This window comes from Hyaena hyaena, unplaced genomic scaffold (assembly GCF_003009895.1).
Source record: "Hyaena hyaena isolate Hyena2069 unplaced genomic scaffold, ASM300989v1 scaffold_4, whole genome shotgun sequence".
In the NCBI taxonomy this organism is placed as follows: Eukaryota; Metazoa; Chordata; class Mammalia; order Carnivora; family Hyaenidae; genus Hyaena; species Hyaena hyaena.
The window spans coordinates 2,006,542-2,024,957 of NW_024080636.1; the positions used below are offsets into that span (position 1 = coordinate 2,006,542).

An 18,416-nucleotide genomic window follows, 5' to 3' on the forward strand; every position below is an offset into this window, starting at 1 on the left:
CAGCCTTTGTACGTAGACAGGCCTGGGACTAGATTCTGTTTCTGCCTCTTTCTTAGCTGTGTGACTTCAACCAAATCACTTAACCGCTCTGTGTCCTTTCACTTCAATTTTTTTTGTTGTCAACATTTATTTATTATTGAGAAACAGAGAGAGACAGAGTATGAGCATGGGAGGGGCAGAGAGCAGGGGAGGCACAGTATCTGATGCAGGCTCCAAGCCATCAGCACAGAGCCCAATGCGGGGCTCGAACCCACGAGTGGTGGGATTACGACGTGAGCTGAAGTTGGACACTCAATCAAATGAGCCACCAGGTGCCCCTGTTTTTTCACTTCAAAATTGGTAAAAAACAATCACCACCTTATAGGATTTTAGGCGGGAAGGAATAAGAGAATCAACATGTACAATGTACTTGGCCCATGGTAAGTAAGAGGTGGTCGCTATTTCTGCTACTTGGGCTTTAATGTGTGGACATAGAACATTTGCTGCCCAGTGACTTTGGGGCTTCCCAGAAAACAACCTGCTGGTGCCAGCCATGAGAGTTTTCTTTCAAAAACACCACCACATATGGTTGACATCTTGTAAAGGCCCTTTACCGTCTCAGGAGGCTTAGTTTATGGAGCTGATGTCCACTTGAAGGGGGAGCTGATGTCCAGCTGAATCCCCTTTAAATAATGGACAGTCTTTTAAGAATGTTATTTTACTGGCAGCTTGGGATGGTGGAATCACATCATTTATCAGCTAGTTCATTTGAGGCAAGATGTAGTGATCCGACTGGCCTCAGCATTCTCCTCCATAACGTGGGAGTGATAAAAATAGTGGTGCCTAGTCTGATCAACTGTCAAGAGTGTTTCACTGTAAATTGTAAAGGGGGTATGTATATTAGGTGTTCTTATCCTTTTTAAAATTTTTTTCAAAGTTTATTTACTTAGTAGAGAAAGATAGCACAAGCTTGAGCAGGAGGGGTAAAGAGAGGGGGAGAGAAAGAATCCCAAGCAGGTTCCAGGTTGTCAGCACGGAACTCAATGTGGGGCTTGAACCCACTGTGAGATCATGACCTGAGCCAAAGTTGGATGCTTAACTGACTGAACCAGCTAGGCGCCCCTGTTCTTATCCTTATCTTACAAGTCAGGAAACTGAAGCTATGAAACTTGTCGAGGGTCCCCCAGCTAGCAAGTGGTGGGAGCTGGGACTCTGACCCACCTTGGCCTTCCTAATGCCAGCACACCACCCTGCTTCCCTAAACTGCCAGGCTCTACTGTGGCTGCCTTCAACCCATGATATTGGGGACACCTCTGTGGCTCAGCTGGTTAAGCATCTGACTTCAGCTCAGGTCATGATCTCACGGTTCATGGGTTCGAGCCCCACATCGGGCTTTGTGCTGTAAGCTCAGAACCTGGAGTCTGCTTGGGATTCTGGGTTTCCCTCTCTCTCTGCCCCTCTCACACTCACACTCTGTCTCTCTCTCTCTCAAAAATAAATAAACCTTAAAAAATTAAAACAAAAACAAAAATGTGGTTTCTATTAAAAAAAAGCTTCATTTTAAATGAACCCCACACCGAAGGCCTCTGGGCTCTGCTTTTCATTTCTGAATACAAATGCCTATTCTCTTCATGCCAGAAGCTATCTTTTTTGCTCCTTAATCATAGAGTAGTGAGGAGAGAGAAAGCATCCACAGAAAAAGAGTCTGAGAACTTCTGCACCACTGAGATGGTGCAGGTGCATTTTTCCCCCTTTCAAGGCTTCCTTAAGGCAAATAGTAGAAATCGTAGGCAGTTGTGTAAAACACACAGTCTCTGGAGTCAGAATTGCCACGTTGGAGGAGTCAATCTCCCAGCCTTAGTTTCCCATCTGTAAAATGGGCATGCTAAAGCCAACCTTTCAGGATCTTTGTGAGAATTAAGTAAGTAGACACAGCCCCACGTTCCTGTCCCACCTAGCACTTACCACAGTGTGTTTAAATGTTTAAAATTTGTCCCACCACCATATCCCAGCTTCTAAGATGTGTCAGGTACAAATGTTTGGGGAAGAGATAACTTTTATTAAAGTCCGCCAGGCTTACAGCTGATCCTCAATAAATTAAATGCACACATACACACGTGTATATACATACACACACATATATAAGTATGTGTGTAAATATAAGTGCATACGTATATTTACATACAAAATTAAGGGGTGGAGAGAAGGAAATTTGAGAGAATTCTCACAGAGATGTGGAAGTCCTCTGGAATCAATGGAGCAGGTAGTAATAGCGTGGCTGACATTGTGTTTGGGATCAGAAGCTCTGGGTTCAAAACCAGTCTAGTCCTGACCAGTTGGGAGGCGGTGCCAGGGGTGCAAGAAATATAGCCAGATCTCCCATCACCTATTGGATCTTCTAAGTAGCCTCAAATCCTTTCTGGAAAGATCTCATGCACAAAACACTGGCTGATGGCGGGTCTGATTGGTTCTCATCCGTGAAAAGGGCACAAAGCAGCTAAGGTTTGGGGGAGCCCTCAGTGAAAGCACCTGGCAACCCGGGGGGCTTTTTTACACCCAGGGGGAAGGGCCGCGGCGCGCAGTCTGACCAGCATCAGTCCAGAAATGCAGACTTGCCCAGCGAAAAAGCCCTGAAAGGGGCAGGCCACGTTTAGAGAAAATAAAGGTGGTTTCCAGGCATGAGCTTACCACGGGGCAGGGGGACTTCCCCGCCCCCAGGTGCGCCGCCCGCGCCGCCCACCCCGGGCGCCAGGCGAGGGAAGCCGCGCTCTAGGACCCGAGGAGGAAGAGCTGCGGGGAGACGGTGCCTCCAGCGGGGGCTGGAAATGAAAGTAAAGCGCTCCGGAGCCACATGGACGGAGCTGCCGGGGCGGCGGCGCCGGGAGCAGGATGCGGCCGCCCGTAATTAAATAGCATTTACTCTTATTATTACTAATAATAATAACGTAATCATACCTCTAGTCATAGCATACCATTTATCGGGCTCGGCGCAGGCCCGCGGGGAGCGCAGCCCGGCCGAGGTGAGTGCAGCGCGCGGCCCGAGCCTCGAGGGGCAGAGGCCGGGGCCGACCGCGTCCCGGCGGCCGGCGGCGGGAGGGCTCGGGGGCGCCCGGGGGCCGCGCCAGGCCGGGCGGAGGCGCAGGGAGACCCCGGCCAGGCCGGAGCCGCGCGGGGCCACCTGGAAAGTGCATTTGGCAGAAATAAAGCAAGAGCCGCCAAATCCTGATTTCCTCCTTTTTGGGGCTCCCCCTCCCCTTTCCCGTGCCTTGCCCCAAAGTTTCAAAGTTGTGCGGCCGGGGGCACCTGCCGCTGGGCGATTTGGCTGCCCGGGCAGCTCCCGGGGCGGGGAGGTGCCTTGGAATTTTCCTTCGGGGGGGCCTCCCGCCCCAGCGTCCGGAGCTTTGGGGTGCGCGATGCTTTGCTGGCCCCCGCGAAAGGGGCCGAAGGGGCTGGCAGGGGCGTCTCTGGCAGCGCGCCCCTGCCTTTTGTGTGCGCCTTGGCCCCGCAGCGCCAAGAGTTGGAGGGACCGCAGCAAGGGCCGTAGACCGCGGCCGCCGACGGGTCGCCTCTGCCGGCTGCCGCGGCCACGCGAGCCCGGGGATCCTGGGCCTGCGGCCCGGCCCGGGGGGAGGGGGCGGCAGGAAAGGGGGGCGCGGTCTGGGCAGGGGGGCATTTCCGGTCGCGGGATCCATCTCTGGGCCCGGAGGACTGATCCGGCCCAGCCGCCAGGCAGGGAGTGCGCGGGGACTGCGGAGGTGGGGGTGGGGGGGCGCCCCGGAGCCGCGGACCCAATCTCGGACCCTCCTCCCGCCCTCAGCGGGCCTCAGGGACCCCTTCGGGCCTGCTCCCTCCTTTCCCCCCTTTCCCCTTAAAATCTGTCTGGTTCGGATGTTTATAACATGTATGGTTTGGGGGTCTTTCACAGAGACAAAGCAATTTTCCCAGGAGGAAAAAAAAATATCGTAGAAAACGATTTACTCTGACCCCGGTGGCTGGGGTGCCTACAGGGCATCAAAGGGAAAGAGTAGGGGCTGGAGTCCGGAAAGGGGGGTTGGGAGTCTGGGGGTAGAGAAGCGAATTGGGCCTGGAGTGGGGGACCGGGGGCCCACAGCAGCTTTGTTAGGGATTTCATTTCGCGGGGGTTGCACACACAGACTTTGGTGCCTAGGTACCAGACTTTGAACCCCAACTTCTTACCGTTTTCCTCAGCAGACACTTTGAACCCCAACTTCTTACCATTTTCCTCAGCGTCTGCAGTTCATCCAGCCCCATGAAAATAGCAGAATGCAGATCCTTGGCTTTTCACACAAATGGGATAATTATAGTACATTTAGCAGCTGTTGGACCCAAAATTCCAGCAAAATCTTTACATCTACTACCAGGACTACTACTGCCCCTCTCCCTACATACAGCCAACTGTACCCAACAAGGTCTTCTTTCCCCATTTTGACATCCCACAGGATGGACTGCATACCAAATGATGCATGGCCAAAATGCTATTGGAGCGGGTTTGAGGCATGGGGTACCTTAAGCTGGGAAGGAGAAAGAAACCTATGTTCAGGAGGGATGAGATCTGAGGATGGGAGAGAGATTTTGTTGATCCCTGAGCTGGGGCCTTGTGTTCCGTGGATGCTGTGAATTCCCCGCTGTTGGCTTTTTGTTTGCGATGGACAGTTAAGAATGTGGGTGTGGGTGGATTATTTGGGGCTAAGAAGCTCTGTGGAATGAGCTAGTCTCTAGGTATAAGAAGTTAAGGCGTCAGTAGGTTTGGCTTGGAGAATCTGAAAATAAGAATTCCTTAAATAGCACTTTTTGGCTTATGACAAAAGGGCTTTCACGTATGCTGGCTCATCTGTCCCCCATAGCAACCACGACAGGTAGACATTTTTCAGTCCTCGTTTTCCAGGTGGGAAACGTGAGGCTTATAGAATCGAAAGGTCTCCCCGTCACATAGCAGAGCTAGAATTCTCACTTCTTTGTCTGGCTCCACGTCTTCAGCCTTTCCCAGAATCCTGGGCCACCGTAGCAAGTTCGTTTTCAGATGTCTCCTGTGAGCATGGGGAGGCACCACGGGGCAGGCGTGGGGTTGACTTTGTCACTTGCCGGCTGGCCGGAACCCACGACAGGACCAGCAAATGCTCTATGCCGTAGTCAGTGCAGTGGGAGTGAACAGGAGAGACAGCTCTCAGGGTAACCCGGAAAAGTTAGGAGAGGCTTTCTCCAGGAAGTGGATCTTGAGCTTAAAAGAATGGGGAGGCTTGGCTGGGGGAGAGAAGAGGAAGGGAATTCTTGAGCTCACCACGGTTGCTTCTGTGCTGGGAGGCTGACGTAGATTCTCTCCGATTCTTACAGTGGTTCCATGAGAAGTGGGCACTATTATTATTTTTTAAGTTTATGTATTTATTTTGAGAAAGGGAGAGAGAATCTCAGGCTGGTTCTGTGTCAGCACAGAACCTGACGTGAGGCTTGAACTCATAAACTGTGAGATCATGACCTGAGCTGAACAGGGGTGGGCATTATTATCTCCATTTCACAGATGAAGAAAATGAGGAACACAGGATTAATGTAGCTGGCTTGATGTCACCCAGTTGGATTTGAACCCAGGCCTGTGTGACTGTTGAGTACGTTGGAATTGGTGTCAGAATTGGACAACCTCCATTTCAAATATGTGGAGACCAGCACAGTCTGACTCAGCGCATGCAATGGGGGTTAGGGGCTTAAGCCCAAAGACCAGCAGGCTTCCCAAGAGGCCAGGGAGTTGTAATGAATTACCCTGTGTCCCGGGGCCCAGTCCTGTGAAAATATTTAGGAGATTTCTGGGGCGCCTGGGGAGCTCCGTTGGTTAAGCATCCGACTCTCGGTTTTGGTTCAAGTCATGGTCTCAGGGTTTGTGGGATCAATCCCCGCATTGGGCTCCACGCTGTCAGCATAGAGCCTGCTTGGATTCTCCACCCCACCCCACCCCGCCCTGCCTCTTCCCTGCTTGTGTTCCCTCTCTCTCTCAAATAAATAAATAAATAAATAAACAAACAAACTTAAAAAAAAATACTTAGGAGATTTCTGGAAGCATTCCTGGAGAAGGCAAATGAATGGTGGTGAAGGAGGACTGGGCCCCGAGTGTGGAATCTAAGTCCATTTCCTTAATGCCTGTGGGTGCCTGGCTTGATACCTTGAAGGAGCTTCTAGATTGGAAAGGAGGAAAGATGTGGATGATCATTAACCCGAGCTTCCCAAGGGCGGAACGGGGTCTGATTCACCCCCTGTGCCCCAGGCCCCAGTGGAGGTAACAGGAGGACACATTCGGCCAGTCATATTATACCCCAGTGTAGAGGACGGTTTATTTTGCCTTGGGGTGGAAGGTCTTCCTAGAAGTCCCATACGCACATTTCAGAGATGAGTTCAGAAAGGCCAGAGAAGGCATTCCGAGAAGAGGCACTGAGTCGGGCAAAGACAGCATAAAGGACCTGGCAGGTCATCTGGTGCAGCCACCATGTGGGTGGCAGGTGTGAGTTCAAGTTCAAGTCAGGCTCTACCACTGTGGTCCCTTGGGCTCTCTGGGCCTAAAATTCCCTTTCTGAAAGGAAGCCTTGAGGTTTGATAGTGTGTGTGATGGTAACCTGTGGGAGACACCTAGTGCCTGGGGATCAGGGCAGGGGAGTCTGAAGAGAGGAAATAGAAGTGGGTTTTTTTTTTTTTTTTTTAACATTTATTTTTGAGAGACAAAAACAGCACTAGTGGGGGAAGGACAGAGAGGGGCAGACACAGAATCCGAAGCAGGCTCCAGGTTCTGAGCTCTCAGCACAGAGCCTGATGCAGGGCTCGAACTCACAAACCACAAGTTCATGACTTGAGCCACAGCAGGACGCTTAACCGACTGAGCCACCCTGGCGCCCAAGAAGTGGAGGGGTTTTTAAGTTTGTCATCATGTAACCATTAAGCAGTCCAAAAATTACTGATAGTCAAGCCCTGTTGTGAGTGTTTTTCCCTACATGAGCTAACTTAATCTTTGTAACAGCCCTGAAGGTCAGCACTGTGACGGTCCCCATTTTACAGATGAAGAAACTGTCAAAGGAGGCAGGATGGAGAGCAGACCTGGGCAACTTGGCTCTTGAGTCGGCCCAGCATGGGACGAGGGGTGGCTGGGGGCTGGGGGGAGAGCGATGGGGCCCCATGGTGGTGATTTCAGGTGGCAGAGGTAGAGGTGTCCTCTGAGGAGGTCCGGCTGCAACCTGAAGCTGAGCCTCGGCCCAGGCTGATGAGGTGACTGCTACGTGTCAGCTCCCAGGAGCCTCCACAGAAGCCAGCTCCTTTCATCACATTTAATGGCCCATAGAAAACGGGCTCGCTTTCCTCTTCTCTGTCATCACGAGCTCCAGGGCTCCTTCCCGTCTTATTTATTTCCCTAGGAAGTCAGTTCCCCTGCGAGTACCCTGATGGCTTCTGCAGGTGTACGAGCACTGCTTCTGTGTCAGGCTGTGGGGACCGCTGCTGCATTCCAGAACCCAGCCGTGGCCTACTGCAGTTCGGCCGTGCATCCCAAGCCCCGAATCCGAGGTTGACAACGCGGGCTTGATGGCGACGTCGGCAGTAGTGACACCAACCACCGCGTGTTTAACGCTGCTGTGTGTGCCAGCCCTGTGGCTTGGCACTTTCTGGGCCTTCTCTTAGGGAATCCGCGTAACAGCTCTTGGAGGCCGGAACAAGTATTAGCAGCCCCATCTTGCAGATGAGGAGAGTGACGTTCCAGGATCACACAGCTGTGGGAGAGCAGGGAGTCGGGGCCGGGGGGAGGGTCAGAGGGAGCCAGGCATATGACACCCCCGAGCCCAAGGTCTTTGCTGCTGTGCAGGAGAGGTACCATCAGGTTATCTTATTAGTTAGTAATCCGTACACCCAACCTGGGGCTTGAACTCATGATCCCGAGATCAAGGGTCGCATGCTCTGCCAACTGAGTCAGCCAGGCGCCCTTCAAGTTATTTTAGTCTCCATGAAGTTCTGTTCTTATCTATCTGGAAATCCCAATTATGTATTATTTGTATTGTGCTTTGGGCCATATTCTCATTAATCCTCATGACGCTCCTTTAAGTTAAGAAGTCCCTATTTTGCAAAAGAAGAAAATCAAGGAGTCCCCCAGTCTCCAGCTCTTCCTCTCTTGTCCCCACTGTGACTTGGGAAGGGAACAGGGTGTCACATTCCCTCGGCCCAAGAGCCGCGGCTTCCGAAGCCGCATGCTGGGGTCGGCCAGCGAGCAGCCACTGAGCACTTCCTGTGAAGCCTGCAGGGGAGGTTGGGGCTGCGACCCTTCTGGGGTTTACAGAGGTCCGTCTCTGCTCTTGTTCTCCGGTGCATTCCGTGTCGTGCCCTGTCCCCTGCAGCCAGAGGAACTCAGGGCACGGAGTCCAAAGTCCTGAGTTGCACTCCCAGCTTTGGCACACACTAGCTGCGTGTTCTGGGGCACAATCAGATCATCATGCTTGGCCCCAGTTTGTTTGTCTGTGAAATGGCCTCACTGATTCATTCCTGCCTTCCTTGGGTTTGCTGTGAGACTCAAATGAAGAGGACTTGAAAACTCTAAAGGCCACTGGTGTGACAGCGTGGCTGTGGTGGCCGTAACCTCCTGAGTCTTCTCCACTGCCTACCTTGATCCAGGCCTGGACCCCTGCAGTAGCCTGCTGACTGATCTACCAGCCTCCCCTCTTGTCATCTGTCCTCAATGCAGCAGCCTAAGCAACGGATCTTCTCAAGATTTAAATGGAACCTTGTCACTCCTCTGCCGAAACCCTCCCGGTAGCTTCCTGACCCAGAACGCAGTGCTCGCTCCGCAGTGTGGCCTGTATGTAGCCTCCTGACCTGCCTTACTCTGCCCCTAGAAACTAGCTTCCTCCTTGGCTTGCCCTCACTCCAGCGCTACGGTCACACTGGCCTTCTATCTTTTTCTTGAACGTTCTGAACTTGCTCCCACCTCAGGGCCACTGCCTTTGCTGTACCCGCTGCCAGTGCACACTTAACCTACCTTCTGTGTTCTCATGGTGGGATCCTCCTTGTTTCCCTTAACTGCCGCCTCCCCAGTGGGCCATGCCTAAACTCTCAGCACCGCCACCCCCTTCCCCCATCACTCCCCGCCACATTTCCTATTTCAGCTTGTTTGTCACTCTTCTCCAGCTGTACTTGTCGTGTGCATTTAATATTGCCGTTTGTCTTCCACACCTGGACCACATGCTCTACAAGGTCAGGGACTTTATTCACCCTGTTCCCCCAGCATCTGGCAGCGCCCCTGGCACATAAAGGCGTTCTGTGGTTATTTGTTGGATAAATGAATAATAGTAGCGGGGTGGTCCAGAACAGCCCTTGCCAAAAAAGGGTGACCTAGATAGGTAGAAACTGCAAAAGAATTAGTGTTGACTGATCAAAAAGCACTTACAGGGTAACTTTGCAAGGTGCCAGGCGCTCTCCAACAGTACGGATTCAGCAGAAACACGAATTTCCCATCTCCGCTTGTATATAGGGGTTAGGGGCGCACGATATAAACCTGCAAAATAGTCTTACAAGGCGGGTATCATTAGCTCCATCTTCCAGATGACAAAACAGAGGTGCCCTGAAAGCCAGGATGGGGCTGTGCTGGGATTGGAATCAGGTCTGGCGGACTCCCTGGCCCAGGGTCCCTTGCACTGCCCCAGCCTGCTTCTCTGTCCTCAGGCGGTGAAGCAGGCCGAGCAGTCCATGGAACACTCTTGGTGCCCAAGTCGGGTGACCACAGAAGTGTGAGAAATGCAGAAATGCGTTTCTCATTTTTAAAATTTTTTAATGTTTATTCTTTTTTTTTTTTTTTGAGAGGGAGAGAGACAGAGCATGAGGGCATGAGGAGCAGAGAGAGAGAGGGAGACACAGAATCCAAAGCAGGCTCCAGACTCTAAGCTGTTAATACAGAGCCCAACGCCCAATGCGGGGCTCGAACTCACGAACCAGGAGATCATGCCCTGAGCCGAGGTTGAAAGCTCAACCCACTGAGCAACCTAGGCTCCCCGAGCTTCTGTTACTTTTCTATGAAAGAAAAGTTACTGTTTAAACATCTCATCTCACTTGATAGCCAGAGAGTTGTGGAGAAGCTACAGCGCACCTGGAGACACAGATGTGGGGCTGAACCCCTCCTGTGCAGTTTGGCCCCCAAGTAGCTGGGAAGGTAAGATGAGAAAATAAAAGCCCTTGGTAACTGCTGACTCTTAGTTTGGCTGATGGTGGCACCCTGGGAGAGGCCTGAGGGAGGTTTCCTGAACTTTGGTTCCTGTTCAAGGTAGTTAAAAGAAAACAAACTGCAAGTTTCTGAGGCCTGTGGGCTGGCTGGCTGTTTCCCTCCTTCATTCCTTGACTGGCGGTCTCTGGTGGAGCCAGAGGTGGTGCCACTTTCCCCAGCCTCCTTCCTCAGCTGCTGGGTGGCCTTGGGCAAGTTGTGGACTCTCCAAGCCTCACTTCTTTTTAAAAGACTACTTTTTTCTTTTCTTTACTTTTCTTTTTTTAAAAGTAGACTTCATGGCCAGTGTGGAGCCCAATGCGGGGCTTGAACTCAACGACCCTGAGATCAAGACCTGGCTGAGGTCAAGATTCAGACTCTTAACTTGCTGAGCCACCCAGGTGCCCCAAGACTCTTTTTTTTTTTTTTTTAATTTTTAAAATGTTTTATTTATTTTTGAGAGAGAGATAGAGACAGAGTGAGCAGGGGAGGGTCAGAGAGGGAGACACAGAATCTGAAACAGGCTCCAGGCTCTGAGCTGGCTGTCAGCACAGAGCCCGACGCGGGGCTCGAACCCACGAACTGTGAGATTATGAAGATGAAGTTGGACACTTAACTGACCGAGCCACCCAGGCGCGCCCCCCCCAAGACTTTTTCCCCCTTCAGGTCTAGCTTTTCTGTGGAAAATGGAGATGATGGCACCTACCTTTGAGATTATTGTGCGGGTAAACATGATTGCTTAGGACAGGTCTTCTAAATTGTCTCTGCACTGCAGACCCATTGGGCAGCCCGTGGAAGCCTATGAACACCTTCTCAGAATACAGTTTTTAATGCAAAAAGTAAAATACACAGGATTGCAAAGGAAACCCCATTCTCTTGAGCTGTAGCTGGGCTTTTTTAAATCAGTGCATTGAGAAACCAGATCTGGCGATGAGTCTAATGTAAGCTCCATAATTCCAAAGTTGTGATGAGCATGAACAATATTTTGTTGCGCCTGCAGTAGCTGAAATGTGACAGGGAAAGAGCTGTGATTTCTAGCACGACACTGCGGCATATTGCCTGCCTTTGTAATTGAAGGGAATGCTCAATACCAGGTACGGGGTAGTGAAAAAAACTTGCAAATGTTTTCCCATCTAAGTTCATGGACCCCTGAGTTCTCTCCGGGGGCCCCAGGTTCAAAACCCTTGCCATGAAAGGTGGATGACACCCAGCATATAATCTCCAGAAAGGAGCCAAGACGCCTCCTTGGAGCAGAGGGCCCTCAGGTGGACAGACAGGTGCGTGAGGTCCATGGGGAAGGGGAAGTGTAGACCCAGAATTCTGACTGGTGAGGTCGAGGACGGCGAAATTGAACCTCTGCTGGTCTCTGAGTAAGCTGTCAAGGGCCTGGTGAGTCAGGAGAAGCGGCAGGCATCTTAGGAGATGATGTAACCTCAGGTAGCGCTCATGCAGTACGTGGCCAATCTGCAGTCAGCACTGACTGCTCGCCTTTGGTGACACCTGGGGTAGGTGAAGGCCAGGCAGGTGAAGCATGGGGGGACGCTGGAGGCAGCCCGTGGGGATGGGAGAGGAGCATCTTTGAGTCGGGAGGTGAGAGTGTGTGGGCTCCAGAGCCCAACTGCCGGGGTTCAAGCCCCCACTCTGCCACTTACAACCTGTGTAACTCTTGCAGGTTTGTTCAGCTGCTTGTGCCTTGGTTCCCTCAGCTGTAAAATGGGGATGGTAATAGTACTTTCTTATGGGGTGTTGTGAGAATTATGGATTCTATTTAAAGCTCTTTGAACAATATCTGGTATGAGAGAATGCTTAGTGAAGGACTGAAATCGGCATCTTCGTTGGTTATTGTAGCGTTTGTGAGATTCCACTCACTCAGAAGAGCTTCGGGAGCACCGCTTCTCTGTGCTGCCCGGAGATGACTCGGATGTAGCTTCTGCCTTTACGGAGCTCAGGGTTTAGACAGAGGTGGGGACATGAGTGCACACTGTCCATTAGGTAGGGTAAGTGCCGTGGTTGTGCTGAGCTGGGGTGCCGTGTTAGCTGGGGTTGGGGAGAGAGTCTTCCAGGTAGAAAAGCCCCCTCAGCTGAGCTTTAAAGAGGCACTGGGCACTATCCAGGGTGGGAAGCAGTGGGTGTGAAGGCCGCTCCAGACAGAGTGGGCAGCTTGGGTCTGACATGGTCGAAGTGTAACATTCCAGGCTAGTGATGGGGCTGGAGGGGAGGCGAGGTGCTCCCTACAGTGTGGTGTGCCCGGGAGGAGCAGCTTGCCCTTCCTCCTCCTGATAGTGGCTGCCATGAAGGTTCTGTTTGTTTTTCGATTTTTTATTCATAGGAAGTAGCAAAAACAGTACAAGGAATTCCCTTCACCCAGCCTCCCCTGATGATGGTATATGATGGTTATACATTATATAAAATCAGAAAATCTTCATTGTTTCATCATGAGACTACAGGACTTATTCACCTTTCATCTTTTTAAATTAATCTTTTAAGTTTATTATTTAGAGAGAGAAAACCAGCGGGGGAGGGATGGAGAGAGAGAGAGAACAGAAGATCCGAACTAGGCTCTGCACTTATAGCAGAGAGCCTGATGTGGGGCTCAAACTCATGAACTGTGAGATCATGAGCTGAGCCAAAGTCAGATGCTTAGGATACTTAACAACAGAGCCACCCCTTTCATCTTTTTAAAAAAACAAAACAAACGGTATTCATCTGTGTGTGTGTGTGTGTGTGTGTGTGTGCATACCCGTGTGCGCCTGAAAGGGTTTTGGGCAGGGCAGTGACATTGACATAGGTGTTGGGCAGATTTCCTCGACCAGTAAATGGCCACAGATTGGGGGGGGCTCATTGGAGGATGTTGGCAGAAGATGCTGAGGGCCTGAGAGCCATGGTCACGGAGATGGCGGGAGGAGCTGCAGAGTGGAGAATGTTCTAGAGGTAACGGAGGAAGGAACAGGGGACTGAGAACAGGATGGCAGTTGGAGTTATTATGACTGGAGTTTGGGGGAAATGGAAGAGGAGCAGGGGAGATGCTGCTAAGTTAGGATGGTGGCAAGCTGGAGGAGCCCCCAACTGGGATAGGATCAGGGAGGACTTTTGGGACACAGGGGCATCCGAGCTGGGTCTTAACAGATGAATAGGAGTTGGCTAGATGTGTGTGTTGGGGGGAGAGGGCATTCCAGGTAGAAGGTCCAGGATTAAGAAAGGCATTGAGGTCATAAGCGGCCTGGATGTTGGACATCTAGGTGGCACTGCCCAGGGGGTAAGAGACATGAATCTGAAATATTGGGGAGGGGGTGAGCCTGGCAGAAGGAATAGATTTGTGAGTCATCGACATGACTCACGAGATCATGAAATGCAAGAGCTCATCTGGGGAGAGCATGTAGAGTGAGGAGCGCAGGAGCCCTGTCCCTTAAATGGAAGCTCGGATGCATTGGTCTTGAGACCCGGGCAGAGGAAGAGGAGCCCCTGACAGAGCAAGAATGAACAGAGAGGTATGAGGAGGACCTGGCAGATACAGCTGAGAATACTGAAAAAGGCGAGTGAAAAACTGTGGGACTCAGCAACTAGAAGGTTCCTGGGATAGGGAGGACCCTTGGCAAGCACCTTTGGTAGAATGTGACCGGGGTTGCTGAGATTTGGGGGGGGGGGGGGGGGGAGCTGAGGCTGTAAAGACAGCCTTGTCTCTGTGGACAAGAGATGTGACCAAGGAGAGGAGGAGAGGTTGTGCATGATCCAGAAGGGGAGGGAGTTACTTGGAGGCAGAGGAGACTCAAGCATGATGACAGGCTGAGGGGTCCTGAGTCTGACTGCTTAATGGGCAAGAGACGGTGATGTGTATGGGCCCTGGGGCCAGGCTGCCAGGATTTGAATCCCAGGTCTATCATGTACCAGCTGTGTGACCTTGGGCAAGTCACTTAACTTCCTCTGTGCCTCTCTTTTCTCCTCTGCAAAGTGAGAATAATAGTCTATCTTACAGGGTGTGCTAGAAGATACTATGTATAAAGAAATCATGACATGAATAAAAAAGAGAGAGATCATGACAGCCCTTGGCATGAGGTAACCACTCAGCAAATGTTATTACTTGATTATTTCAAGTATTCCATTTTTCACTCATTCATTCTTCAAAAAAAATTTTTTTTTAATATCCATTTATTTTTGAAAGAGAGAGACAGGGAGAGACAGAGTGCAAGCAGGGGAGGGGCAGAGACAGAGAGGGAGACACAATCCAAAGCAGGCTCCAGGCTCTGAGCTGTCAGCACAGAGACTGGTATGGGGCTTGAACCCATGAACCGTGAGACCATGACCTGAACTGAAGTCAGATGCTTAACCAGCTGAGCCACCCAGGCACCCCACCACTCATTCATTCTTATCTATATAATGCATGGGTTGGATGAGTTGATATTAACGCCTCTGTTTCTTTTACCACCATTTACAGAACACTTGCTCTGCACCAAGCATGGGGCCAGGCACTGAGATTTCAAGAGGCTGGCACAGTCCCTGCCTGGTCTGATGAAGATCTGAATTTCTGAAAGTCTTTCATCTTCAAACACTTCTTTTTTTTGGGGGGGGGGGGACAAACAAAAGCAAAAAAACACAAAAACAAAACCAAACAAACCTTCATGGTTCTCAGGTCAATGGTTTGGTCTTTTTCTTTCAGAAGAACAGCCCATGGACATTTGGGCAGACCTGCAATACTGGGTTTAAAACCAGGCTGATTCCCACTTGGGCTCTGCCCTATGGGGTTGAACTCAAGTCGGTCATCTCATTTTGCATTTTAAAGTCAAGGTTATGGGGCGTCTGGGTGGCTCAGTCGGTTAGGCATCCGACTTCGGCTCAGGTCATGATCTCACGGTTTGTGGGTTCAAGCCCCACTACGGGCTCTGTACTGACAGCTCAGAGCCTGGAGCCTGTTAAAGATTCTGTACCTCCCTCTCTCTCTGACCCTCCCTTGTTCATGCTATCTCTTTCTCTCTCTCTCTCCCAGAAATAAATAAAACATTAAAAAAAAATTTTAAATCAAGGTTAATACTTGCTTTGTGCAAAAAAAAAAAAAATCTAAATCATTCTAAGGTGCACAAAGCAGAAAGTATTCTGTGTCCTGTTGCCCCTTGACAAATCCCTGTCCCCAGAGAGAACCAGTTAAATTGGAGACTATCTTTCAAACTTCTTCTTGATGTAAACACACATTGTACACAGATGTGATCATACAACACACAGTGTTCTGGAATCTGCTGGTTTTTTTTCTTTCTCAGCCACATATAGTGGCATCTCCATGACGATGCGTGTAGATTCAATAGCTGCACTGTACTGCATGGTAGGGTATTCCGTAATTTAATGGATTAGGTGAATTCTCTACTGGTGGACATTAAAGTTCCTTCTAGTGTTTCACTCTTTAAAAAAAGACATCCTGTGCAGATATAATTGAGTGCTTGGACAAGGATTTGCGTAGATTTCTTGGAAGTGAAGTTTCTGGGTCGAAAGGGCGCTTTATCATTTAAAAGGAGTTTGGCTGCAAGTAACAATTCCTACTTCAAAACCGGAGTTTATTATAACCTCACGTCATTCATGAGGCGGAGCAGTTCCAGGATAAGCCATTTTATTGGGCCAGACGCGTCATTCAGCACCTTTGCCCTGTGTTTGCGCTCTGCCATCCCCTGCGTGTGCGTCCTACAGCGGGTATCGAAACCAATCGTTGCTCTCCGTCCTGTGCTAAGTGCGAAGAAAACCATTCCCAGAAACCCCTTGGCTGACTTCCTCTCCTTTCTCATTGGCCAGGACAGGGTCACGTGTCCTAACCTAAGCCAATCACTGGCAATCAAACGGACTATTGTGATTGGCTTAATCCAGTGCAGGTTCACCTGAGCGGCTGGGAGAGGAAGAGCCTTGGGGCTGTGACGGGGAGGAGGAGGGGCAACTGGCTGGCTTCCTGTTATTGGTAGATGTTGCTACGCTACTTTGCAGAGATGCTGCCAGTTCGCACTCTGTACTTACAGTGTTGGAAAGTGCCCATTCCTCCGCCTGCATCAACCAGGCTCTCTTCTCACTGTAGTCTCAGAGGTGAAAAGTTGTTGCTTGTCGTGTGGTTCTTTTATCAGTGAGTTTGAGTGTCTCTTCTTCACGATTCATATTTCCTGTGGGTTTCCTGTTTATGTGCTCTGCCGCTCTTTTTAAGTAATCATAATGACTATAAAATAGTAATGGTTGATATTAAATGGTTATCCCGCGCCTGGCATCTCAGTTAGCCTCCAGATGCGGGACGTGAAACACAAAGAACTTGTATACAGTTAACAAGGAACAGGTCTTGGATTTGAACCCAGATGTGAACCTGGGTATGTGGTCACAGACTGTGCTGACGTGTTGGGATTGTTTCCTGTTGGTTCCTTAATTCGTGGCTATTTCTGGGAAGAGCCATTTGAGGTAGATCCTGCTTGAAATTCCCAAATTACAAGAACACGGAATAGGGGAGAGGGGACTTCCCTATCTGGCAGTGGGTTCCTGGGAGACTTGGGCCAGTTTTTTCCTTCAACGTTTTTTTTCCCCCTTGCGTTTTTTCTTTAAAAAGAGACAAGATTTTGGGCGCCTGGGTGGCTTAGTCAGTTGAGCATCCGACTTTGGTTCAGGTCATGATCTCACGGTGTGAGATTTCCCGCCCCATATTGGGGTCTGTGCTGACAGCTGGGAGCTCAGAGCCTGAAGCCTGCTTCAGATTCTGTGTCTCCCTTTCTCTCTGCCTCTCCCCTGCTTGCACTCTGCCTCTGTCTCTTTTTTCTCTCTCTCAAAAACAAACCCAAAAAAAGACAAGATTCAGGGTAGCTCAGTCAGTTAAGCATCCTACCTTTGGCTTTAGCTCAGGTCATGATCTCACAATTTGTGGGTTTGAGCCCCGTGTTGGGCTCTGTGCTGACAGCATGGGGCCTGCCTGGGATTCTCTCTCTCCCTATCTCTGCCCCTCCCCTGCACTCACTCTCACGATAAACATTAAAAAATAAACATTAAAAAAAAAACTCCTTTAAAAAAAAAATAGAGCCAACATTTGAGGAGCCTGGGTGGCTCAGTGGGTTGAGTGTCTGGCTCTTGATTTTGGCTCAGGTCATGAGCCCTGCATTGGAATCTGCACTGAGCATGGAGCCTGCTTGAGATTCTCTCCCTCTCTCTCTCTCTTTCCCTCTGCCCCTCTCCCCTGCTTGCACAAACACACACTCTCTCTCTCAAAAAAAAAAAGACAAGATCTGTTTGACCTATGTGCTCCTTGCTTTTCCCACAAGTGCCCTGATTGAGCATGTCGCCGCTACCCTCACCTTCAAGGATCTCACCTCCCTCTTCAGCTGAGAACAAATGATCTTTTAGCCACTGTCTCAGGCTGCTGGGGATGCTATAACAAAATACCAGAGACCACAGAAACGTATTTTCTCACAGTTCGGGAAGCTAGAAAGCCCATCAAGGTGCTGGTGGATTCAGTTTCTGATGAGAACCCTCTTCCTGGCTTGCAGATGTCTGCCTTCTCATTGTGGCCTCATCTGGCCTTTCCTCTGAGTGTGGGCAGGAGAGAGAGAGAGGACTGTCTGGTGTCTCTTCTAATAAAAACACTAACCCTGTCATACCAGGGCCCCAACCTTATGACCTCATTTAACCTTAATCACCTCCTTAGAAGCCCTGTTCCCAGTCATATTGGAGATTAGGGCTTCAACATATGATTTTGGGGGGATACAAACATTCAGTCTAGAAATTCTGCCCCTTGCCCCCTTCCCAATTCATGCTCTTATCATATGCAAAATGCATTCATTCTATCCCAGCAGCCCCCAAGGTCATAACTCATTCCGGCATCAACTCTAAAGTCCCAAGTCTCATCTAAATATCTAAAGCAGATCTGAGTGAGACTGGAGGTAGATTCATCCAGAGTAAATTTCTTTCTAGCTGTGATCCTGTGAGACCAGACAGGTTAGGTGCTCCCAGAAAGCAATGGTGGGACAAGCATAGGATAGACATACCCATTCCAAACGGGATCGGTCGCAAAGAAGAAAGAGGTGAGGGGCTTCAAACAAGTCTAAGACCCAATGGGGCAAATTCCATTTGATTTTATTATAATGTTTTATTTATTTCTGAGAGACAAGAGAGAGAGACAGTGTGAACAGGGGAGAGTCAGAGAGAGAGGGAGACACAGAATCTGAAACAGGCTCCAGGCTCTGAGCTAGCTGTCAGCACACAGCCTGAC

General features: G+C 50.2%; 1 protein-coding gene across 1 annotated transcript in view; it reads left to right on the plus strand.

The window, feature by feature from the left end:
- The first annotated feature begins 2,693 nt into the window (after positions 1-2,693).
- Positions 2,694-18,416, plus strand: part of ZC3H7B (zinc finger CCCH-type containing 7B) — a 58,810-nt gene continuing 43,087 nt past the window's right edge. The window contains exon 1 of the mRNA XM_039236044.1: positions 2,694-2,999. The gene's annotated coding sequence lies outside the window, so the exon portion shown is untranslated. The remainder of the gene's footprint in view (positions 3,000-18,416) is intronic.